The 27794-nt window shown below is 39.1% G+C and overlaps 1 pseudogene; it reads right to left on the reverse strand.

The window, feature by feature from the left end:
• Positions 1-2253: 2253 nt before the first annotated feature.
• On the reverse strand, positions 2254-26525 carry LOC120555229 (annotated as a pseudogene).
• Between the last annotated feature and the right edge of the window lie 1269 nt (positions 26526-27794).

Genomic DNA, 27794 nt, shown 5'->3' on the forward strand with positions numbered 1-27794 from the left:
TAGCATTTGAAAAAATTGATAACGTTGAAAAAGTGACAAAATGCTTAGAAAAGTAAAAAACAACAACCGACAGACATCAGACAAAGAATTTGGAAAAAAAGTCCCAGAAAAGTCAGAAAAGGTTTCAAAAACTTGATAAAAAACTACACAAACTTAAAAAACACTAAAATCGGCAGACATCGGAAAAAGAGTGACAAAAGAATTGTGGGAAAAAAGCTTCAAAACAGTGTAGAAAAACCAAAAATTGGAAAACAAAAAGGTTTTTCATTTTTTACCCAGAATGACAAAAAAGCTGTCGACAGGAAGACAACACAATTATTGTTAAACAAAATAATAATAGGAGTGCTTTCTGATTGGCTGACGTTCATATCTCGAGGTACAACTGAAACATGAAACATTACCAAAAGGTGGAGAGTTTCTGTCTCGTTCCTCCAATTATTTTATATCAACAATGTTTGATATCAAATACTAAACATCACAAGTTTTATTGTGTTTGACCTGAACTTTATTAGACTGATTCACATTCAATGATTCAACACATCAACATATTCAGAATTTTTAATTTCAAGTGTATACAGCTATTTTATGTGAATATATATCAGTGTTTCTAGTGAGGCTAGGACTAAGTCTATGAAATAAAATTGTACAACAAAGACAAATTGTCATTTATTGAAGAAAGTTGAGCAGAAAGTTCAACAGACTCAAACAGCTGCTGATGATCCAGTAGAAGACACTCTGAGCAAACTCATTTCAAGCAGACATTTTTATTAATATTTGACAGAAAACTGCATCAGTCATGATATATAGACATACATTGATATGGATTAAGATGCACAGCACAGCGATCAGTTAAGGTAGTTTCCAGGAGGGATGACTGGTACCTCTCCAGCTACCAGTCACCACTCACACTACCCTCTGGTCCCAATATATACTGTAAATACATTGAATCACTCAAAATGAAAAAATAAAAGTACAACATGAAATGATCAACATGTTTCCACATGGCCAGAGTCTTCTGAAATATTAGAATTAGTCATTAGGATGAATACACATGAAGACACAAGGGTCTATAATATATAATCACATATATTGATTATAATATACATAAAATGAAAGTCCATTAGATTTCATGGCTAAAGTGTGAAAGTTGAGCAGAATATTTGTGTCTGAGATCAGTTCTGTAACATCCTCTGTACAAACTGATTAACAAGATGAGGAACCATGTTTAACATCTTTATATGGATATTTATTAATGTCAGTGATGTGTTACTGTCCCACCACCAGTTTACTTCTGTCATCATCACATTAACATCAGAATCAATCACAGCCTTTTATTGACTGAACAGCACGTTAGAAAAGCATTAAAACATTAAACTTACACAAAGAAAACTTAAGAACGATAAATGTATTCATGATCTGACTTCAGTTAGTGATATAAACTACAATATCAAACAGTTATTACACCATAGAGGAACTGTTTCCAGGAATTACACATTTCACATATAAAAGGTGATTACATTTGTAAATATGTGGCATTTGATACGTTGCAGAACCAAAAAACAAACATTCTAAATTCAGAATAAAAGACATAAAACATTTTTATATTTGGAACCAGATACTTAATTGAAAAAAAAACGCATTTAAAAATTTTGATTAACACAATTGGACTCAACTATAAAGAAGAGAAGGAAAGCAAAACTTGTAAAACCTACATGTTGGCATTTAGACTGAATGATCTTTTGATACATTGAAAATGAATATTTTGCATCAGATAATTCACAGAAACAAAAAACGAATGAATTCTTACTTCGAGTAAACAATCACATACCATACTTAATCAGATAATAATAAAAACTGGTCCGTCCTATTTTGACAATACCATATAAAGACTGAGTGGTGTTTAAAACAATATAAATGTTTGACAGAAACACTAAATAAAAGATTACATTTGATTAACTGTGCACATCTTTTCAGTGACAATATAATGGCTTTCATCTGTCCCACAAAAACATAAATTCAAAGTCTGATTTAATCAAACTAGAAACAATGTGCTGTGCATGTTAGAAACTAAACATACTAAATGCACCTAACATGTACACTGACAACATAAACAGAGTTAAAACAGATTATCATTTATTAAATATGTTAAATGTGATCTCAGGTAAATAAGTGAGCACTAATTGCAGGGAGATTTTCTTCTATTTTCCTCTTGTTGTAAGCCTTAGTGGTAAAATCACTTATGTACTGACAATATCTTCAGCCTTTCAGAAGATCTAAATATCCATGTGAGGAGGACGTGCACCTCTGTAATCTCAAAGCATGAAGTCTCTTACTTGATGTTAAATGACTCTTTGATGCTTGCTTCTGCTTGCTCACGAAAGTGATCTCTTCCCCAACATTGGAGGGATATCAGCAGGCTTCGAATTATATGCTTCAGCAAACTGCTTGTTGAACTTTGCCAGTACATATTTCCAGTAGTCTGATGCCTGAAGACTTGCATCTGGAGCGATTCTCCAGTCTGGGGTAAATCTCTCTGTATCTCTTGTAAGGGTGGTATTTACCATTTTGTAGCTTTACAGCAACGTTTGTCACTGATCACAGAGGAAGAGCATACATCAGTGACAAGTTTTTCTTGTCTCATACGGCGAGAATCTACCCAGACCCTCTGGCCGATGTAGTGAAGTCCAGTGCTCAGTGTGGGATCTTCCTCCTGCCTCACAAGGGGGCTTTGCAGAACGGACACTGATGACCACATCCAATCAGTTTGGTGAAAAGCTCATCCTGAGGACTCACATGAAGTTGTTTTAGTTTCATTTGGATGTTAGTGTGTTTAAACTTTTTCTCCAAGAGCGATCACCATGTCCTTCACACACTCTGTGAGCCAGTGAGCAAACTGTTCCTGGTCTGCTTTGTTCAGGATCATGAAAGCACCAAAAGCATCCTGGGAAATGACCAGTTTATCACCAAGTTCCTGACAGACATTTTTAACGAATGTCTCCAAGTTGCCCTCTTTTCTGTGTTAGCTTTGTTGATGGCATTATTTATGCTTCTGACACTTGACTGGAGATGTTGAGCCTCAAACTTAAACAACATAGACTGATTTGAGAAGCGTTTCTCTATTTGATCGAGTATCCATTTCTTCACATACTCCCTCATATGAGCAAATATAGCTCTGATAGTTTTCAAAGTCATCCTTTGAGAGCAAATCCAGTAAAAGTGAATACTGGAAGAACATGCGTGCGCTGAACTGCTGGCTTGTCAACATTTCACCAATGATATCAGGACCCAAGGAACGGCTGACAAAGTCTTCGACTGCAGGCTTTAAGCAGCGGTTGGTGAATTCTTCTGCCTTCTTCTGGCACTGGTCTCGGTCATGGAACACATCTTTAAAATCAGCTCGAAACCTTTCCTTGTTTTTATTCAGACATCTGTAGGGATCATTCATTTGTATGAAATCTTCATGCAGTTTCTGAAACTCTCTGGCTGCGAAATCCACAGATGTGCTGTTTCAGAGAAACTTCAAACTCGATCTCTCTGTCTTTCTTAACATCCTGATTGTTTTGCAGCCTCTCATCAATCATGTGTAGGATCTCCTGGATGTAAGGTCTCCTGGTAATCGATCTTTTTTTCCAATTTTTGTCACAAACTGTTTGACAGCGTCTTTTATGATATGATCAGCTATGTTTTGCAAAGCCATCACTTGATCTTTAATGTTGAACATCTTCCTGTGTGGTGTGTCTAACTTTCGGCCTCAATCCTGTCGCTGTGTATGTAAAAGGCTCCAGTCCACAATCTTTCAGGTTTTTTTCACTTAATAATTCACAAACATGACTCCCCTTATGTTTTTAAATTTTCTCTCAGGTGGTGGGACACATTTGTGATGACATTTGTGGCCTTTTGTTTAGAAAAGGATAGTTCATTTACCATTTGATTCCACATCTTATCAAACTCGTTGTCAAGCTCTTTGTCTGTCATCTGGACTTTTTTCTCCCAACATTGTTCAATCAGTCCACTTATCCCTCTCTTCTCTAATTCTTTTGTGTGGTTCTCCTTGATTCTATCAATATCTGTCATTCCCTGTCTGATGTCAGATGCTGCTGTGAGCTGATTAAGTACAGCGCCCCATTTCTCCTCTAAGGCTCTTTGCACTGTTTGCAAACTCCTCTCTGTATTGTTCAACTACATGACCCTCTGTATTCCTGAAGTACTCTGTCAGGTTGTCAAGGAGTTTTGTCTTCCATTTAGACAGCACTGTGCAAGCTTCACTTTTCAAATCTGTGAGAAGTTTGTTCATATCAGATGCCTCAGATTTCACAGCAACTGACGTAGTTGGAAATTCTTGTTTCAGATTTTATCACCCATGTGTACATTTCTTTTCTGAATTCCCATTCCCATTTGTCTAATTCTGTGCAGAGCCTCATGTATGCATCAGCCACCAGGCTGTTTCTGAAGCTGAAGATGAAGTTTTCGTGCTTTACTGCATTCACAGGCTTTTCATCCACTCTGTAAACTCCAAAATATTATTAGCAGAGACTCCCCCACTTCCCAAAATTTGGATTATGTTCTTCTTGAGCTCATATACAGCTTCGCTGTACCCTGCATTGACTGGTGCCATTGGTGGGGTTCCATTCCACAGTCCAGGAATGTACCAGTTCCCAGTGTCTGGACTGTACTCCATCACATCAGAGAAGCTCTTGTTCTCCTCTTTCTTTTCCATTTTGGCTGCTGCCTGGGTCATCCCATTTAACTGTTGCAAGAGCAGTTCCCCTGTCTCGTGAGTTCTTCACATGGGCTGAAACATCTGACACATTCTGGTGAACAAACTGACATTTTGGCTTTTGCCGACCTCTTTCATTCTGAGGGAAGGCATGCACAACTATGTTTAGGATGTCCATCATTTCTGTTGAATTCTCCATTGCAATATTGATGATGGTGATATCACTCAGCCCCACAACAAGTGTTGCAAGCTCATTGTTGTGCTCATGGCTATTGTCCAGTTGTGCAAGCTCTGGTGACTTCAAGCCCTCAGTGTCAATGATCACCATGAAGTCACAGTTGAGTTCTTTTTAACATTTTCATTGATTCTGATGAGCAACATAAAGGCACCTCGAGTGCATCGGCCACTGCTGACTGCAAACTGCACTCAAAACATGGTGTTGAGGAGAGTGGACTTTCCTGTGCTCTTAACTCCAAGGACTGTGACTACCAGTATCTTGCTCTCTGGAGGCACCAAGTCATTGAGCTGAGAGAGAACGTCACTCACCCATCGGAGAGGTATGTTGGATGCATCTCCATCTACAAGCTCAAGAGGGAATCCATCAAGTAACAATTCTGCACAAAGTTTGGGCAGATGCTGAAACTGTTGACGTGCTTGGTCTGTTTCTGGAAGGGAAAGTGAAGCTTCATAGATCTGACCCATTTCACGGAAGAAGTGTTCAGTCCCCAGTGAGCTGTTGGAAAGTTGTCTCTCAATGTCTTTGATCTCCTCTTTGTTCTCAGAACTTTTTTGCGTTTTCTTTGTACTGCTCCCTGAGACCAGACAGTTTTTCTCGGAGGCCACATTATCGAGGTTCATTCGCATCCATTTCAGGAAATAGCTTCCTCTCTATCCCTGGGCTTGATATTGCGTTGATGAAACATGTCATTGCATTTGACATGTCATAAGAGTTCTGTTTTTCCCCTTAAGTTTTGTTTTCTTTACCTACGAAGATCACTTTTGTATTTTTCTATGTCCTCAGATCCAACTTTTTCGGAGGCCGGAATTCTTCCTTCTCTAAGCAAGTTAGTTCCTTCCATATTTGGCCTTGCGAGGTAGCTGAGCTTCTTTGTATTTAAGGATATTTTGAATTTCTGCAGTGATCTCATCTGCATTTTTCTTTGCAGCCTGGCACTCTGGAGAGGCTTCATCAACCCTGATTCCCAGGTCATGGGCGATGTCAGCCATCTGCTCCATTACCATCTTCATCTTGGAGTTCTCAACAACACTGCTGACTTTTTCAGCAGGATTTTGACAAAGTCTGCATCATTCATGTGCTTAGCCCTCTTTAGGGAATTCCAATTGAAATGTTTGCTTTGATTGTTACCCACCAAGAAGAGCTGTGCCTTGTGTTGTGGTTGGTTGGTAAGTAGCTTACATTCAGAGTCCAATGTGTCACAGAACACAAAACTGCACAGATGTCTGACACAAAAAAGAAAATTGTGTTTCAAACAAAGCAATGTCCCCAACGAAGGTTAGCTACAGCTACTGGCTCACTGAACACATCCATGTTTTTGTTCCCACATGGAAGGGTACCAGGTTATTTCAGCCAGTCCATCAGATATTTTCCTTGGATTGTTACCACACCCATATTATGATGAACAAAGATATCATGGTATTGCTGGGGATTGCTCAGAAGCTTATTGAGGATCTCTGACTTGGACATTGAGATTTCACCCAGTCTCACAAAAGATATCATCGGAAGTTCAGAGAGAACAATTCTTTGTTCAATGAAGCCCTTGGATTGTAAAAGAGACTGAGGTCTGTACTTTTTAACAATATCTCTCATGGCCCCAAAGCATGAGTGTGCACTGATTTGTGTCACACTTAGGAAGCAACAGAGGCACAGAAAACTGACACATGGACATTTTGAGGGCCATTTCCTGCCGTACAAAACCATCAGAACACGAGAAAGAGTGCGATCATGTCAAGGGGGTTTAGCATGTCACCTGAATGTAGATGATCTAACTCTGTATTCACTGATGGATCATAGTTGGACTCACATACTGATGCACATTTCACATTCCTAGCTGTCACATTAACCATCATCAGTTTCTTCAGAAAATGCCATGGAAGATCTGAATTACACCTAGCAGGTTCATCAGTAATGGTCTTCTTATCAATCTGGAAGTATTGTGCTCAGGGATAGCTTCTCTTTGTAGTACTGCTTCAACCCCAGATCCTCCAATAGTCCTTCTAGGTGTATCTCTGTAGACATGAAAATTAAATAATAATCCCATCACTGGTTATTTCAATATTCCATAGCATCGATCAAACTTAATTTTAACATATACTCAATTGACAGTATATTAGGTACACCTAAAACAAATGTAATACAACAGCCTTGCACTCTACCAACCTTCACAATGTTATGTTGTTTTGAGTGGTGTTGATTAAAAATTTCATTAGATTCTAATTTATCTTTATCTTTCATATTAGATTACTGTTTGGGTGAGTACTGTTCCTACTGCGTGTCATCAAATAATGCTCTTCCAGAAACATTTTGGGTAACACTTTATTTGAGTTTGCATAATACAGACATGACATGGTCATAACCAGGACATGACATGTCATAAACACAAAGGAGTCTTTATGAATGTTTGTGGCTGTTGGCATTAAGTGTCATTTAATAAATTGTCACTTTAAATGTAAAGTTTACATTGTTTGAGATGTTTGTGTTGGGGACAGAGAGTTGGTTAAACAGCGATTTGGCTCAACTTGAGTTGACTGCGCGACAAAGGATCTTGGCCTACATGTAAATTCCAAAGCCAGCCTCACGAAACTCACACAAGCCAAATCTTCTCAAAATGGAGAAAGTGCATTTAACACGTGTGGGACAAGGCAGACTGGCGGTGAGACAAAGAACTGCTTCACACCTTTGACCAGGTTGCAGTTCTCCCATTGGCTGTCGGTCCTTGAATGCACCACCCGTCACTAGGAGGCGGAGGAAGGATAAAAGGTTCGGCAGTGTGTTCTTCTTTGCTTTTCCACGGTGACTCCGGTTGCGATAGGAAGCACACTAGCCCGGGCTAGCAAACTAGCATCACCTCGCTGGCCGAGTTTCGAGCTGGTACAAAGTATATTGGCCTGATATACAAAGGGGATCCGAGGAAATACTTTGTCGGAGTATTCCTTCATCTGCTTAATCAGCCTGGATTTAAGAAAAGGGACGGTGTTCTTTTTCTTGTTGGTTGACCTGGGACCTGGGTCTTTTGCTCCGGACGAAACGGATCGTTAAGCTCTGGCCAAGAGACTTAACTGACAAACAACGCATACAGTAAGAGGCTATTACACGGTTCTGGGCAGAAAATTAGAACTAGTGCGTTTTGTTTTGTTACTAATGAGCAAAAGGGTTCGCTACCACTTGTTTGCCATTAATGTGATCTGATTTAATCATGTACATGGACCATATGTGATTATTAATCTGTGCTGTGAATATATAACTGATCATTATATCGTTTGATTCATGTTGTGTTAAGTAGCTGGGTTGAAACCGTAATTGCTACACTTAGTCTAGACGGGATGTACCCCAAAAGTGAAAGTGAGGAGCATTTATGGGTACAAGTCGGAACTCACCTATTTTACATAATTCAAGGGTGCTGAATCACAAAAACTGGGTGTACCCAGTTAACAGAGTTTTGACCTTCTAATTTGCATATCAAAATGGCCGCCAAATTGCCTATCTTGCTCAGTCGTTGGACCATTTCCCCTAGTTTTTGTGAGTAGGCAATCAAAGATGAGGAAATAAGTTTCTAGATCGATAGTCTAGGGTCAGACCAAGGATTAGTGGAGGCTCAGTGCCTTTTTATGTATATACATGCAAATGTACGACATCTAGGCGGAATTAAGCATTATGTGTACTTTTTAAGGCGTAGACCTACAGGCGATTGGATATTTTTAACTAGCAGATATCACCATGAAACTCTGCCAGTTGATTAGTTACATTAAGGTGAGAAAAAATATGTTATACAAGTTTTCTGTAATTTTATGTTTAAATATGCAAATTATGCATTATCTACTAAAATATCGCTAATTTTTATATATTTTAAAAACAAAATCTGAGTATTGATAAGTTACGCTTCAAAATAATTTTTCATTGTGTTTACATATTAGATGGGGAAAAAATTACAGAGGGATTTATGGATATCTACTTTTGTTATCCTGTAAATCAGAATATACTGTCAATAGCCTTAAAAAACGATTTTCGCCATGTTGTTTGGAATAAAATGTTATATAAATCAGGCTAGGAATAATATATTTACAAATCCCTCTGTAATTGTCTTCATAATATAACTAGGTACAAGACTGGAAAGTGTGGGTTTATAAAGGTGCTACTGAAGTGGAGATTTCGTTCTTGGAGTATGAGAGAAAAGTCATTTTGAGAAAACGGGCTTTAAAGATTTTTATAGCTAAATTCCACTAATTTCTAATGAAAGCCACAAATTACAGACACATATCCCTTCAGGTCCGTAAGATCATGTATCACCATTCGTTTAACATCCAAAACTTATATTGCTTCATCTATCACTGATCATAACATCCAAACAACACATCAACATGGCCTTCAACTGAAGACCATTACATCACAAACCAAACTGGCCCAACACAACCATAACACAGCCTGTTCCACAAAGGTTTACAGTCTACATATCCGCGCCAGTAACATATGTGGGCCCTCCTCCATTTCCGCGGTGTCTTTTCACTATTTTGGCTGTGCTTACACTTTTGCTCCGCTTTCCACTGGTGAATGAACACTATTGGGACTTTTGAGATCCTAACCATGTCGTCATCCTTCATTGCATTAACAGTCTGTGCTCTGAAGCACAATTAACCACTGGGTCAGACAGAGATGCACTTCCCTCCTTCCACACCTCCGAAAAATTATCTTCACTAAGAGAATTCCACCTTGGAAAATAGCCAAAAAGTTAACACCAGAAAGAAGCTGGTAGTTGCTAGTACTCTATAGAGGGACAGCAGCTCTACTGACAGCTAAATATGAATCTGTCTACCAGAGCCTGAGGGACTAACAACCACTTTAGGATCCCAAAATTACAGATTGGTTTTGTATTTTATAGTAATTATAGTAGAATAGTATATATGTGACACCTACATATTTAATATATGACATGTAGGCTATGAATTTCTGTAAACTGCTGAGAGAGAGAGAGAGAGAGAGATTACCTCCACTGTCTGAACACTCCTGTTTTCTGAACGATAGTTAACACATCAACGTAGGCTACTATGTGAAGACATTTCATCATCTGCTGTCTTAGTGTGTAACTCTCTCTGTCTTCTTGCTAATAACAACTCAGACTGACAGTCTCTCTCTCTCTCTCTCTCTCTCTTTTTTTTTTTAGCAGTTTACAGAAATTCATAGCCTACATGTCATATATTAAATATGTAGGTGGCACATATATACTATTCTACTATAATTACTATAAAATACTAAACCAATCTGTAATTTTGGGATCCTAAAGTGGTTTTGAGTCCCTCAGGCTGTGGTTGACAGATCCATATTTAGCTGTCAGTAGAGCTGCTGTCCCTCTCCTAGGAGTACTAGTAACTACCAGCTTCTTTCTGGTGTTAACTTTTTTGGCTTTTTTTCCAAGGTGTAATTCCTTATGTAGTTAAGATAATTTTCCCAGTGGAGGAGGAAGTGCATCTCTGTCCGACCCAGCTGGTGGATGAAATTGTGGCTTCAGAGCACAGACTGTTAATGCAATGAAGGATGATGACATGGTTAGGATCTCAAAAGCCAATAGTGTCCATTCCACCAGTGGAAAGCGGAGCCGAAAAGTGTAAGCACAGCCAAAATAGTGAAAAGACACCAGCAGGAGATGGAGGAGGGCCCTACATATGGTACTGGCATGGATATGTAGACTGTAAACCAACTTGGGGAACTAGGGCTGTGTAATGGTTGTGTTGTGCCAGTTTGAAGTTTGTGATGTAATGGTCTTCAGTTGAAGGCCATGTTGATGTGTTGTTTTGGATGTTATGATCAGTGATAGATGAAGCAATAATGAGTTTTGGATGTTAAACAGTGTGATACATGGATCTTACTTGGACCTGAAGGGATATGTGTCTGTAATTCATGGCTTTCATTAGAAATTAGTGGAATTTAGCTATAAAAATCTTTAAAACCCGCTTTCTCAAAATGACTTTTCTGTCATACTCCAAGAACATAATCTCCACTTCAGTAGCACCTTTAATCACCAAACTTTCCAGTCTTGTACCTAGTTATATTACGAAGACAATTACAGAGGGATTTGTAAATATATTATTCCTAGCCTGATTTATACTGTATTTAACATTTTATTCCTAAAAACATGGCGAAAATCATTTTTTAAGGCTATTGACAGTATATTCTGATTTACAGGATAACAAAAGTAGATATCCATAAATCCCTCTGTAATTTTTTTCCCATCTAATATGTGAACTCAATGAAAAATAATTTTGAACGTGTTTTATCCAATACTCAGATTTCGTTTTTAAAATATATGCAAATTAGCGATATTTCATTAGATAATGCATAATTTGCATATTTAAACATTAAATTACAGAAAACTTGTAATACATTTTTTCTCACCTTAATGTAACTAATCAACTGGCAGAGTTTCATGGTGATATCTGCTAGTTAAAAAAATTGCCTATTCACCTGTAGTGTCTGCGCTTAAAAATGACACATAATGCTTAATTCCACCTTAGAAGTTGTACATTTGCATGTATATACATAAAAAGGCAATGAGTCTCCACTATATCCTTGCTCTGACCCTAGACTATCGATCTAGAAACTTAATTTCCCATTTTGATTGCCTACTTACAAAAAACTAGGGGGAAATGGTCCAGTGCAAGATGGGCAATTTGCGGCCATTTGATATGCAAATTAGAAGGGTCAAAACTAAAAATTTTGCTTGGGTACCATTTTTTGGGACTCAGCACCCTTGAAATATGTAAGGTACCGGTTCCGATTTGTACCCATAAATGCTCCTCACTTCTTATAGAAGGCCTTTTTCTGAAACCGTCTAGACTAACTGCTACTCACTCCTTTCACGGAGCTTTTAGTTACTGTCTGCGATAGAATCGCTAAAATCAGCTGTGAAGCCACTGAGCTGCCGTATCAATATCTGAGATCATAGTGCCCCCCTTTTTCTTTACTCTTCTCCTCTTTCTTCTTTTACTAACACACACACGCACACACATACACACAGACTAGCCGCATAGGCTCCCGAGCTAACGGTAGGCTAATCTCACAGCGGAATCTGCGAGGGAATCTATTTTCGCGTTCGAAAAGAGCTAAACAGGAACTAGCTACCAGATCGGCTAAGCTGCGGTGTCCCGCCAAACAACCCCGGCTTCTTCAGCTCCTCCCCGCGGCACCCAGCACCACTACCGCCCTCTTGAGGCTAAATAGTTTTGTGCAGCTCAATGGAGCAGCCATCTTTGGAGTTGTTTTGGGTGTTTAGAACTACACCGACAGCCTCCTTCTTCACTCTCTCTCTCACACACACACACACTCACACACACACACACACACACACACAGACACAGAAGTGTCCATGTTGCTTTTCTTTTGCTTTGTTTTGGTTGTGATATTATAAAAAGGTATATGAGTTTATTATTGAAGAATTATTGTTTAGCTACTGATAATTGTGAAGTTAATAAATCGTATTATACTTAATTAACAGTTGCTTGTGATTATTTGTGTACTGGTTGTGACAACTGCTGGTCAAACAGGTCCGTTGCTCAGATTCACCCCTTCCTTTATTCCCTTTTTAAAGGATTTACGCAGAAATGAGACTGATCCACAGTTTGATTATTGGTCCCTGACTAGCAGGGTGGTGCCCCGTTTTTGATTGTTTGTCGATTTGATGGAGTTATTAATAACCATATTCATAACTTTATTAATATTGATAAAACATCTTTGATAATTTGCCAATGATCAAATCTGTACCCTAAGGAAATCCTACATTTGTGTTATGACAACTTGACGTTAAGCAATACAGCAATCTCTGTTATGACAACTTGGTTAATGTCAACCTAAATATCTCATAGCAGGTCTATTTATGAAACTATTTAGCTTTTTGTTTTAGCATTACATTGAACTGTCACAAGTAGCTTGTTTTACATTGGCTGTCATGAGACCATTATAATTGTGTCAAGAAAAATGTCATAAAAGTTATAAGACCAGTCTGACGATAGTGAATACAGTACCGAGGGATTGACAGAGTTTTGGACAGATAACATTGCTATAACAACTTGTTCACTTATGGTTAGCTCCTATTTATATAAGCTTAGCTTTTATTCATATATAAATCTTATTCATACATTTTATTACTTAACTTGTACTTATATTTTTAGCTTATTTTACTATCTTATGTTATTTTATAGTATATGTTATCCTAGATATACTTTCATATTCATTTATATTTATTTAATTGATTCATTACTACCCAACATCCATTTCACCTTTTAGCGCATCCTTGGGTGCTTAAAAAACGGTGCCTCTGCTTAATAGTCTCAGGTAGGAAACTTGTTTTGGTGGAACGTGTGTACTTTCAAAAGTAGTTGTAGTCGTGTTTAGGGTTGGGTACCGAAACGCGGCGCCAATACGCGCACCAGTTCGACATAAACGGTAGAAGCATCGCGTAACGGGACGCCTACGTTTCCGTTAGCTAGTAGCTGGATTAAACTCAATGGTTAAAATGCTGACAGCTTACGTTAAGGGGTGTCCTGTATTTCCCTTTAGAGGACTCCAACACCGGACGTAACAGTCTGCAACTGCCTACGGCCGGAAAAACAACACAGACAGTGCATTTGCTTGAAACTCGCCAGCCTTGTGGTGCATTTTAAGTTATTGTAAAATACCCCTTCCCCATCTGGTGCTTGTTTTGTCGTTTACCAGCAATTTAATGGTTAATTAAGTTATTGTTATAAGTTATTACATTATTACTCAATCATTTCATTTTTACCATATGGCCTAGCAATAAACAAGCCCTTCTTAAAAGTCACCAACTGTCGTTTTGTGCTCCTTTTTATATTTCATATTATATACATTATAAATATATTATATATATTTTGGTTCAGGCACCAGATCAGGCACCAGCACCGTTTTAAAAGTATTGTTTTAGCACTGGTTTTGAAAAACCCCGATACCTAACCCTAGTTGTGTCCGAAAACTCCGATTGGACAGATAGTCTAGCCAGCTGTCTGGATTTACCCTGCAGAGATCTGAGGAGCAGTTAACCATAGTCCTTACAAATCAGCCGGAGGTTAGAACACCAACACAGAGACAGAGGAGGGGACGGACGAAAATTAGGGAACATCCGGACGAATTTCAGGTGATGCAAGAACAATCTCGAAAATGAAACATTGTTGATAAAGACTATGGTTGTCAAACTGTTCTTATAAGTTTTAATCACATCTTAATATTGTAAAAAGTCTAAATGGTTTCAATTCACTTGAGGTCAAGAGAATTATTCATTGCATGTTATAATACCATTTGACTTTGTAATCAACCTTTATGACAACTTTTGACAAGTTAAAATAGTTTCACTTTACTTGAGGTCAAGGAAAAATATTTAGCACATTAACATGGTCTAATGGCCACCAATGGAAAAACCAACCACTTATGAAAGTTTAATGTAATATTAACACATAAAGCTAAACAGTTTCTCTAAGTTTGATAATTAGGCCTGCTACTATATGTTTATGACAGGTTGCTGTCTAGGTTAATGTCAAGTTGTCATAACAAAGACATTGATAGGTTATATTGTTTTGTTTAATGTCAGGTTAGTATTAACACAAACATCTCAAACAATGCATTAAAAGTTATGACAGAATGCCACTTATTGACAACAGCCATAAACAATAATAGAGACTCTTCATGTTCATGACAGGTTTCATGTCTGATGCCATTATTTATGATGTCTATATTTTTCAAATGTTTTTGTTGTTGTTTATAAGATACATCTAGGTGAATTAAATATTTCTAAACAGTTGAAGACTTACTTTAAAGCAAATTTTTAGGTGCATTCTTACTCAACTTGTCAATCTGTTTATCTGCATCCTCCTAAATTTCTCGCTGACATGCACATTTGCACAGATACACTCGCAGAAAACACTCAGATTTTGTTTTTATTTTTGATGTTCTTATTTCATGTTTTTATTACTTTTCATCACTATTATGTACTCATAATTACCATATATAATTATTTTGAGTTTTTTTATCATATTTTGTAATATTTTTATAATAAATGTAAACAGTGTTTAGGTGGAGGCTCCAAATAACCCCTTCAGGATTTCTGCCCCTCTCTGCACTGTAAATTATTAGCTATGTTTTTTGGCCATTTGAATTGTGGTAACTAAACTTTATGATCCTTTTGGGGTTTTCTTTTTTGACACGCTGTTGAATTATATAGAGCCATTCTGGCAGGTGTCTTGAACACGTGTCCACCACATTCATATCAATGAGGGTAGACTAAATATTAGGGGAAAAATCTCAGTATAATGTAATACAGTTAAACTGCACCACAAATACCAGCCCTCCAAAATATATAATAAGTTGAATAAACATCTCTTAAAACACTTTTAAGAAATACTAAACATGCTAATCTTAATGAATTATTAATATATTTTTATTAGATAGCATTAGCTCTGTCTACTCAGACTGCCTTTGGGTCCTTATCCCTGTTACCCTCATAGACTGTGTGTTGCCCTGCATAACCAGCTGTGACTTTATTTAGAAAATTCATTCATCGATTTTTTTTAATTGCAAGTATGAATTTATTTGACTTACTTGTGTGGACAGATGTTTCAGTTGGCTTGCTTATTGGTTGTGCAGAAACATGGAGAGAGTTAGACTCTGGATTCAGCTTGTTTGTGTCTGTTGTCAGATCTTGCCCAATGTCTCCCTCACTGGAACAAGTCACAGTGGAACTCTCCACTTCACCAGCAGGGGGTCACACGGCAGAGACAGGGACTCACTGTAGACATGGCTGGGCTCTGTAGGAACAACATAATGGTATCACTTATAACGGAAAAATATCATCGTCCTCATGTTTATATTTAAAAGTGCTGTTTGACTGCCAAGTTAAAGAGGTGTGGTTAAAGACAAAGCCACATACAGTACATAATCACATAATGCCTACATTATACAATATAACACCTCTTTAGTCTGAATACACAATGTAAGAAGTACACACATTAACACTAGTTTAGGTTATGGGTTAAAAGATCATTCAGACAACACTTATTACTGTCCTATAACCAGTTTACTTTAGACAACATCACAGTAACATCAGAATATTTTACAGACCAGTATTGACCGGAAAGCAAAAAAGCACACAAACCACAGTAAAACTTACACAAAAACTAAAGAAGTATAAAACTATTTGTCTACAACTTGATCTGACTTGAGTTTGTGATATAGAGGGAGGGAGCAGCTGTACTCAACATTAAACAGCAGGGGGTCCTCACTGCATTTACAACCAGAGCTGTTCTCTAATCTGTTCAGTGAAGTAACTTTTGGTGATTAAACATCAAACTACAAGATCAAACACTAACACTTATTACACCATAGAGGGAGCTATTTCCAGGAATTACACATTTAACATATAAAAGTAAAATAAAAAAATAATTATATTGTGTAGTTATTTAATCAACATCACACATAATATACTTGTAATGCAACACATTTGATCATCACGGTAGACTACACAGCTGTCTAATCAGTGATTCTCTTCATCTAGGTCATTACTTCTTTGTTTTAACAGCTGCTGCTAGTTGACCTGTAGCACATCATCGCTTTTATTCCTTTATCTTTATCCATTTAACTTTTCATCTCTTCCAGTTTCTTCTTCTTCTTTGTGTCTCCTCTCTCATCCATCTTCTCAATCAGGACGTCCAAGGGGACATAAGTGGACAGTGAATTAACATTCAGGGTGATCTGCTCCAGATTGGCCAAATGCTGAAAGGACTCCTCCAACAACTGATCTTTTTCTTTCTAAAGATCCTCCATGTTCTTCTTCAGAGTTTCCAAAAGGCTTGTTTTCTTTTACTGCCTGTTTTACCCTTTTCATACTTCTTTTTCATATATTTTTCTGTATACGGAACTTTCCTTTTCTTGTCAACATAGATCCACTTTTCTTTCACATGATCTGATGCAGGACACTTCCTGGTACATGAAGTGCGACCGCCCATCTTTATGACCTCCCAGTGTTCTGGATACCTGGCCAGTGTGCATCCAGGATAGTGACAGTTCTCCTCACAGACAGTACAGCAGACAGCTCCTCCATGATTTAACCCTAACCCCACCATCACCTCTCATCGACAGGTTCTTTATGTTTGTAGACCTCATCAACTTCTACAGTGAACTTCTCATTGTTCTTCATCTCTTCTTCATGTTGCTTCAGACCTTCCTGAGTCTGCTGGATTTCTTCCTGTTTTAGATCAATCAACTTGATTCTCTCTTGCAGGTTGTTAATACAGGCTGTCAGTCTGATGTGGAATTCAACACTTCAACAGTTGTTATCAGGTTCTGAGTAGGGCTGGGCGATATATCGATATAAACAAATATATCGATATATTTTTAAATGAGATATGGAATTAGACCATATCGCATATATCGATATAGTTCAAATGTGATCCTTGCTCCCATAGATATGTCGCGTGAGGTTCTAAACATACGTCAAAACCGCGCCCGCCATCTTGGAACAGGAGTCCGAAGCATTCAGATCAACGCTAAAGATGCCGGACTTTTGTACTGCTTAATTATGTTCGATATAGGAAATGAAAAGAACAAACAGCATGGATAACATTTAACAGGTGACAATGTGTTTTATGATTATATATGCCGCCTTCGACCAGCAATCTGAGCTCCGGCGGCAGCGGAGGCGGAGGACCCGTGGCCGGCACGGCGTCTCTTCCCGGGCAAAAACACAGCTTCGCGCGGCTGCGCGCGGTCCCCCTGTTCAGATCGGACCAGCCAAAGACAGAGTTGTGACCGGTAGGATCTTACACGTAGTCCAGGACCGAACTGTATGTCGATATCGGGCGGAAAGTTCCACTAAGTTTGCCGGGCGAGGCGGACGGAAAGAAGCTACAGCGGGGCAGCGACCGTCTGCGGCTGCAGGATCTGGAGCTCAGTGCCCGTTAAAATTACATGTACACGCTTAAATACATACAGAAATAATTAGTGGAGGAATGAGCCTGGACATTTCAGTCTGTTTAAACTTCACCTTGAAGCAGAAACTCTTAGTTCAGAAGGGTGAAGTTTCCGTTTGGACTCAGATCTGTGAACCGATCATAATAAATTTCTTTGTTTTGTAGTCGATAGTTCATCTTTTAGTTTACTTAAGTGGAAGCAGTATCAAGTGGAAGAATGGGACTATAACCTAGGCTTACAGGCATGAGGCATTACATTTTGAACAAAGTAGATTATATTAATATAAAAAGCTTAATTGACCTTTGGAACGAATCACAAATAGCCTATGGAGCTTTGATTTCAAAAAGTTACTCCTGTTATACAGTATTTAGGTTTACATTTTATTGTTATTTGAACAGCTGAGCATTTAATCATGAACCAGGTGAAGAAACCGGTTTATTATTTATTTGATTTTGCAACTGTTTCTATGAAACTACTTGTGACATGTCATATTTGATTTGGGCTTTGACTGAACATTTGCTCTCACTTCGCGGAAAAAATATCGGGATATATGTCGTATATCGATATTCAGCCAAAATATACCGGGATATGACTTTTGGTCCATATCGCCCAGCCCTAGTTCTGAGGTGAAGTTTCTTTCATAAACTCAGTGAATTGATCCATTTCGGCCCCTGTCACATCCCATGCATGTCTTAGAGCAGTGTTTCTCAAACCTTTTTTAATATTGTAGCCCCTTTGAATTGCTTTTTGAGTCAAGTACCCCTGACCAGCGCAAGACACTATTGGTATTAAAAAGTCTATATAAAGAGGCAGTGATAGATTCACTAAACAACTTTTTTAAACAAAACATTTCAAATGTATACAATCCATTACTTAATTAATTAATTCATTATTATAGTATAATTATTTTTCCACTGCAGTGAATGTAAATGGACTGTATTTATATAAGCGCTTTTCTAGTCTCAACGACTACTCAAAGCACTTTAACATAGTACAGGAACCATTCACACACATTCAAAATTAAAATTAAAATGTACTTCCAGTCAATCAACCTTTGATTGCTGGGTAGGGATGAGTATCATTCAAAAAATGTCGATACCAGTACCGGTTCCAATACCGTGACTTGATATTGGCTCTTGAACGCTCCTTTTTTGGTCAGTGCCTAAAAGTGTTGAATCCAGTATCCAGCCCACCATATATGTACCCATGTATTTTAATGTTGTCCAATGTCATGTCTTTATTTGATCATATAACTAGTCATAATATGTCATCTGTCATAATATTGTAATTACCTTACACCACTGATCAGAGAAAGCTGAGGTTTTATTCTGGTCAGAATTGTCCCGATCTGTTTTTAAAACAAAGAACCCATTTACCAGTTACCGTAATTTCCGGACTATAAGTTGCATTTTTTTCCTACTTTGGCTGGTCCCTGCGACTTATAGTCAGGTGCGACTTATATATCAAAATATATATAATTTAACATGTTTTTAAATGTTAATTCATACTGAAAAACATTACCGTCTACAGCCCGCAGAGGGGCTCTAAGCTTGTGACAACTAGAACGCTGCTGCTAAAGACAACTGAGAAAAGAAAAGAGATAAACTGCAGGTAGTAAAATATGCAGCCGAAAACGGTAATGGAGCAGCAGAAAGAAAGTTTGAAATGAGGGAGAAACTTGTGAGGGGAGACTGGAGAACAGGTGACTCTTAATGCAATGAAGAAATCAGAGAAAGCTAATCGATCTCGGGCTGAAAGCAAGATGGCCAGAGCTGGAGGAACGAGTCGGGAGGGGCTCGTCAACGGTGTAGTTACATCTCCCGCCCTTTAATCCATCCATGCTCCACGCCCTGGTAGCTAGTTGTTCTGTGTGCAATAACTGTTAATGTGTTACGGTAACATACTGGACACCTACCGTATTCAGCCTGTTGTTCTGTGTGCTATTGTGTAGTTGACAGATGAAGAAAAAGAAATACTAAATAAATGAGACTTATATGTTTTTTCCTCTTCATGATGCATTTTTGACTCGAGTGACTTATAGTCCGAAAAATACGGTAGCTGTTCCTTTTGCTGAGAAATGTTTGTATTTCAAGTTTACATTAAACAGTCAACAATACAAACATGTTTGGTATAAACTTATATATACATATTTAAATGCAGCAGACTTGTGTGATCACTCAGTTTGATATGTTAGTCCTCCTCCATCTTACCTTGTGCTCCTGGGCTGATGCTTGATAATTTCTCCACCAGATCATTCCTATCGACATGCTTTAAAACCTTCTTCACCTTTTCTACAGACTGATGGCTGAAGGTCTGTATGATCTTATCGACTGTAGACAGCCTGTCTGCATTTTCCAGTTTGCACGTTGGGATGGCGTAGAATCCTACCAGGATCCACTTGAACTTCCTGAATTCTTCATCTGCCAAATCTTCCAGTGTATTCAAAAGCAGAACTTTAACAAACGATGCGTCCATCTTTGACCATTTTTCACTGCAAAACAGAAAGACTGTACATTATGGTGACCTTATCATAAAGGGGAAGAGTTGAGTTTACTTTCACAGATGATAATTAAAATGTTTTAGAAGCTTCTTAAATAAAATAAAAAATATGATCAAATATCTTCCAACTAAGAATTAAATTAGTCTATAATATGAGCCGTTCTCAGAGTTTTCTTCAGTGGAGGCATAGACACATGCACACATCGCTGCAAACATGATGGGAGCGAGCACTCTCCTCCTCCACAGTATCAGATGCTCAGTAGAACTGCCTGTGGAGCATTACATCAGCAATGTTTATCAGGTGCTGGCTAGTCACTATGAGCCTGTGGGCAGGGCTGGACTGGCCATCTGGCATACGGGCATTTTCCCAGTGGGCCGAGCGCCTTTTGGGCGAATCGCCGATATAAATAGGGCCAGATGCGCGGCCGGCCCATAAAGAACTCACACTGGCCCATTGGTTAATTTTCTTTATTGGCACTGGCCTGCCCAATCAAATCCAAGAACCCCCTTCCCCCACTCACAAATTTCCGAATCCCACTATGGTCGCACCGACCCTGAGACACAAGCTGTAATAGTTATGCTGGAAGTTTAGCATCCACGTTAAAATGGACAAACGACTCACCAAAACGCACGAGGTGCAGAGAAATTACGGAAGCCAAAAATTAAGAATCTACAGGCGGATTCGTAAAATATTCCGGACATGTTTGGGTCTGTAGTAGCTGCTTCAACATCAGCATTACCTGAAGTAGAGAAGGAGGAGAGGTGGTTGGCTATACAGAGAAGCAGAAACAACTTCATGACAGGGAAGAAGAGGAGGAGGAGGAGAGTGACCATGACAGGGCCCACGGAACGAGTGAGGAAAAGATGGAACAGAGAGTAGATGACGACGTGGTAAGGAGTAGGCAAATTAACAGGGACTCTCAGGAAGGGAGGGAGGGTGTGTGTGTGTCATAACTGTCAAGTTTTGGATTTGAAAATAAGGGGAAATTTTCCCGGGCGCCCACCGCGAGCAGTCCCACCACCCCAACCAAGCTCCAGTATCCCTTACATTTTAAGACAGGTGCACAAGAAAGCTAAAATCACCACTTGGTGCAGAATGCTGCGAAAACATTTACAATTTATAACATTATTTGTCTTTACATTTACATTTTATTTTCATTCCACACATTCTTTTTATTTCACATTGCTTTTCTTTTACAGTTTTTCTTTTCATTTCACATAACTTTTCTTTACTCTTTTAGTGAGTTATTGTACAAATTTACTGTTTTGGAAGGAGTGTATTTGTGCGGGGGGCCGGCGGGGTGGTTCATGTTACCTGAGAGTAGAGCGCAGACAGTTCTGTTGTCTAACGTCCTCCTATTCTCTGGAACAATCTTTTGTACCATGCTAAACACCCTTTCTCAACTCTCATTGCTGTGGGGAATGCATAGTAAAGCCTTCAGAAGTTTTGGCGGCCACCGTCTCTGTCGTAACGTCCATCATCCGTCTCTGTTTCTTTTTCTTTTTTCCCCGCGTTGTCACTCATCATCTGACCACACACCAACCTCACGACAACTGCCACCTGTAGTAGGCTACTTCTCGCGAGGCTAGTGACTTTTTTACTCCGCTTCGGGCCGGGGTATTATCATCATTTTTAATAACGCAGGTTAAAATACGGGAGATTTACGGGAAAATACTAATACGGGAGGACGGCGGGAAAGAAGGGTAAAAATACGGGACTTTCCCGGCCAGAACGGGATAATGATGACAGGTATGGTGTGTGTGTGTGTGTGTGGGTGTGCGTGCTGTCGCGTGTGTCACATTGTACGATAACAAGCAGTTTGTCTGTAACATTAAAGTTAGTGGCTGTCAGGTAACTTATCTGTTTAAGCTTACATTGAAAATGCTAGCGGTTAGCCTGTTGGCTAGCTGAAAAGTCTGTGTGATCTCTAAAATTAGTGTTGATACAAGCATCAGTGTTCCTTGAATGGCTTAATTAGCTTCTCTTGTATTGGTGCTCTTTTCCTGGGCATATACTACTCTCAGCTTTATTCTAGCTTTTGGGAAGGGTCATAGTTATGGTTATTGTATTTAGCAGACACTTTTGTCCAAAGCAACAAAATGTGAATCTTACAATAGTTAAAATTAAATTTAAAGTTACTAAGCCAATATTAAGCAAAATAGTAATAATAACAATAATGGCAATACAATATCAAAAATCAATAATAAAAAAAACCATGAATCATAATTCTAAGAATTAATTAATTATTTAAGTGTAAGATCAACAGATAAGTCTTGAGTCCCCTCTTGAAGGATCCCAAAAACGATCACATGAACGCTGAACACTAGGCAACTCATATCAGAGAATGCGCATATTTTAAGAGGACTGTCTGCAGGAATGTGTCTGCCAATCATGGTGGGTGTGGGCCGCCTGGGCCAAAAATGTCAAGGGCCGATTTTTTGTCCCAGTCCAGCCCTGTCCTTGGGTCTCCTTCACTTCACCACAAGAGCCAAATTACTCTTCTCGCCTGTGGGAATGCCGAGATAATGGGATAACCTGCTCCTTCCTGAGGAGCTCCTGACAGCTCGGGATGCCTGGGTAACCAAACTCTCCCCCTGCCACTGATAAGCCCCACTGCTACATTCCTACGTTCACATGGACCAGCCTGACGTGATTTTATTTATTTATTTATTTATTTATTTATTTATATTTATTTATTTATTTATTTATTTATTTATATATATATATATAAAATCAAAGGACAAAAAAGCAGGAAAAATCCCATTTTTAAAACACCCTAAATTCAATTAAAGTAATCATTAATATTACTTCCATTGAAGCTCCACCCCCATGACATTTTGAGGGGTAAAAGACCTGTAAAATTCCTGCATTCTGATACATTTTTATGCACCAATTTATGGTAAAAATGTCAATATTTATTGCAAATCACCAAATTATGGTGGCAGGTAACAATTCAAAATAGGGCTGGGCGATATATCGATATTATATCGATATTGTGATATGAGACTAGATATCGTCTTAGATTTTGGATATCGTAATATCGGTGATATGACATAAGTGTCTTTTCCTGGTTTTAAAGGCTGTATTACAGTGAAGTGATGTACTTTTCTGAACTTACCAGACTGTTCTAGCTGTTCTAATGATTATTTATCTAAAATCTGAAAATGTGTAGAAGAAATATTAATAAATTTAAAACGTTGGAAAAAACTAAAACAAACCTTATGGAGCTTTGATTTCAAAAAGGTACTCCTGTCGTTATACAGTATTTATGTTCACATGTTATTGTTATTTGAACAGCTGAGCATTGAACCAGGTGAAGAAACCTGTTTATTATTTATTCATTTGATTTTGCAACTGTTCACTGAAATAGCCGGTTTCTATGAAACTACATGTGACATGTCATATTTGGCTTTGAATATGACTGAACATTTGCTCTCACTTTGCGGGAAAAATATGGGATATATATCGTATATCGATATTCAGCCAAAATATATCCGGGATATGACTTTTGGTCGCCATATCGCCCAGCCCTAATTCAAAATACAAAATATAATGGAATATTATTATATTCAGTAGTCCAATAAGGGGGCTTTCACATCTGGGACGTGTGCGGATACGACAACCCTTGACCCTAAAGTCCAGTTGTTTAATTAGCATGAACAGGGCTTTATGGTAACTTTTATAAGCATGTTTTGCTCCTTGGGAAAAATTAGGATTGACTTAGGCTACTTAATCAGTGATGTTGAATATAGCCTACAGTGTAGCGGACCACCACAGTTCATGCATACATGTGGACACGCGGCGGATTAATTGCAGAGTTTAACCTACGTAGTGTAAAACTACTACGTGAATGGGGTACAGCAGAAGAGCCGAACGAAGCGACGCTGCTTGTAACGGTTACCGCTAGCTAGTGATCTAGCGAGGATTATCCCTTCAGACCACAGTGGACTTCAGTGGACTCTCCATCCAAACTCCGACTGGACTCCGTCTGCCACAACTGCCGACTCTTTCAAATACATGTACTCCCTGTCTCCGCCGATCACTTGGTAGCATTGGTCAGCTGTCAGCTTACGCCAGCTAGCTTCTGTTAGCTTCCACCGACTGACGGCTTCGCCCAGCACATCTGTTCGCTGTAGAGCTCTTTTAGCCATGTTTCCCAGCTCAACACTAAGTTAGTGTGGGCCACTACCTCTCTGCACTGCCGAAAATGGTGCTCCTAAAATATTGCCACTCAGAGCCAGCCTTTGTGTAATGAAGGGTTAGAGGCAGCGTTATTACTCCCACATGCCGTGCAGCTTCTCTAAATAACAACTTACATGAGGAATTCATGAAATATTGGCTAATAAAATGCATAATGTCATTCTCTCGGGTCACTTTTGACCCGCTGTTGTACATCAGAGGGTTTAAAACTATAACCGTATAGAGCTCAACAGTGAGTGCCCCATTTGTCGGAACGGCTCTGGCCCCAGAAGTGATTTCCCTCCGTTCTATAGCTCCGTTGATGTTTCATTAAAAGCTGATATAAAGAGTTTTAACCCTGGAACCATGACAACCAGCTATGAGAGGAATGGTGAGCGTAAAACATTTGATTTGGCGCAAAAAACATTTTGAAAACAGAAAAAAGTTAAACAAGACCATTTATATTAACTATCAGAGACTTTGATGGTAGAAGCTCACTGTAGCCGTTACGTTTCCCATGGTAACCCCGAGTTGGACCAATCAAAGACGTTGCTGTCAGGCTTGGGATTGTGGGTAGTGTAGTATTTTCCATGACGTGGTTAAACCAGGTTGATTTCATACAGACCTTTGTTTTCTACCGGAGCAGAAACATCCTCGGAGCTTGGGGTCAGTCTACCTCAGACTGTCTTTAGACTTTATTTCTGATAATCTAATCAATCAATCAACCAATCAATCAATCAGTGGGATTGTTACTTCCAGAACCAGACTGTTGAGCTCTATTATGAATTATTCTTATGGCTCTTTTTGCAATATAGATAGCTGACATATATAAGTATTGCTACAAACCTCTCATATGTAGTGAATTATCTCATCATGTAGTAAAATGTGATCCAGCAGTGTTTAAAACTGTCTTAGCAAGTAATACTCACGTTGCCATGGTAACAGTTTTGTCCCTTAATTCAGACAGATCAGGAGGCTGTTCTTCATTCCATATTATTCTTAGTGATGACCATGTACCCCCATCTTGAGGTCTCCTGGTCCTCCTGAAGTGTTGAGATCTCCTCTTCAGAGTGATGAAGAAGCTGACTTTAAATCAAACTGTGGAGACAGGAAGAGACACACACCATCAGAATACACACACACACACACACTGTACACTCAGGTACACTCTGCTGCAGCTGGGAGGAAACCCTAAGTCCCCTTAGATTTCTGACATTTAAAACTCACTACTCCTCTCAAATTAAAAGAAAACTCTGAGTTAGAGCAGCAGAGGAAACTAACCTCAGCCAACATCAACAATAACACAGATCTGATATTCAATATGTTTAATATTTAACTTTGGACTCCTGGACTGAGATCCTGGTTCATCCAGACAGAGGAATGGTAGTATTTATCTTACAGTCTCAGTAAAGTCACAACTCAAACTCAACTTTATTATATTCATGTGGTCTTCTCCGCCAAAAGAGAAGAAACACTTTAAAAGACTTGATGGAGATAACAGAAGGAGCCCCCTCCTAATAGATACTTCGGTATTTGGTGAACAAGATTTGTTTTAACTGCCACATGATTCAGTGTTTCCCATACATAGGGTAGATTAAGACCCGCCCAGGTAGATAAAATCTGAATTACATTTTTCCTCTAATCAACTATGTATTATTTACAGTGCACAGCTGCCTCCAGCCCCTCCCCTCGGGAAGTTGTGCACCGCGTGCATGACAGCGTCAGAGACTCAGAGGTTATAGTCTGTGGCTGGGTTTCAATAGTGGTCCAACATTCCCTCGTTCACTTCCCCTACAACGTGACATCACGACTTTGCATAAAACAAGCATACACGCCACTTTGGGTTGAGGAACGTGACCGCGGACCAGATCCCCGGTCTCCATGGTGAAAGTCCTGAGTTGTTTGACCCATCCTCCCCCGACCAACATCCTTATGAGGATTTTCACCCTTTCATACTACTCTCTACGGCATAAATTGACACGCAATCACAAGGTAATGTAAGTCAATGGAGGCCAAACGGCGTTGATAAACACGCTTAAAAGCGAGTATGGCCTCTTGATAACACGCCAATAATGACATACGAATTGGTGTGTCATACATACGTCACTTCATGACATCAGTCTGTCCCCTAAGAACTTCTCCTCGGGGGAATCCACGCGCCATCTTAAGTGCTGTTCCAGTTGTCTAAAGTGAACTTGGTGAGATCGACCCTCGGAGGGCTGCGGGAGCGAGTTAACAACGGTGGTCACTCCAGAGGTGGATATCACCCACAATGCATTGCAGTCATGCATTTGGTGCAAGACAATCCCTCCATGCAGTGGCGGATCTAGAAAATTTTACATGGGGGCAAAGGGGTAGCAAGAGATCTTGGTAGGGTGGCAGGGGAAGACGGTACATGGAAACCCTCATACATAAACTGATATGCCTTACTACGCCGCAACGCCCTGCTATGCCCTAAACTGCTACAACTATTATTTCTATTCATAGTTCCATTATCTTTTTGTTACTATAATTACCATTATTATGAATCATAATTCTCTATATCTGTATCCATCTGTATGTAACCAACGACCACCAAGACCCTGGATATGTCTGATGTTTCTGTTGCACCAAATGCTTGCTCTTGGGAGAATTGTTGGGTCATTGTAACTTAAAGAGTGTGGTCTAGACCTACTCTATCTGTAAAGTGTCTTGAGAAGAGTGAACTGTTGTTGTATATGTAAATATTTACATATCTAACCCTATAACATATACAACAGAATGGAAATAGCAAAAACTGAAAACACATCATGTCACAGGACATGTTATGTTACTGTACTGCAATTTATATGTAAGGAGAATATAAACCAACCATATGGTCCAGGGGTTACTGCAGCCTCCTTCTTCCTCTCTGTCATCTTCATCCTCCTGATCACTCTCTGCCTCTGTCCCTCTCTCTGAACCTGCAGCCTCCTCTTCATCCCTCACTGTCAATTCTTCCTTTCCCTCTTCTCTTTCACTCATTTCTGCATCTCCTTCTGTGGTCTTCTCCTGCTCTGACCTGCCTGGTCTCTCCAGTTTACTGTCTTCTCCTTCTTCATTTCCCTCCTCCTCTTCCTCCTGTGCACTACTCAGGATTTTCTTGGCTGGCAATATCCCCACTTTTAGGCTTCAGCTAATATCTCCAGCTACTCTGGCCTGCAAAAGTCAAGATGTGA

The sequence above is a fragment of the Perca fluviatilis genome, unplaced genomic scaffold (genome assembly GCF_010015445.1).
Source record: "Perca fluviatilis unplaced genomic scaffold, GENO_Pfluv_1.0 PFLUV_unplaced_scaf_38, whole genome shotgun sequence".
Classification (NCBI taxonomy): domain Eukaryota; kingdom Metazoa; phylum Chordata; class Actinopteri; order Perciformes; family Percidae; genus Perca; species Perca fluviatilis.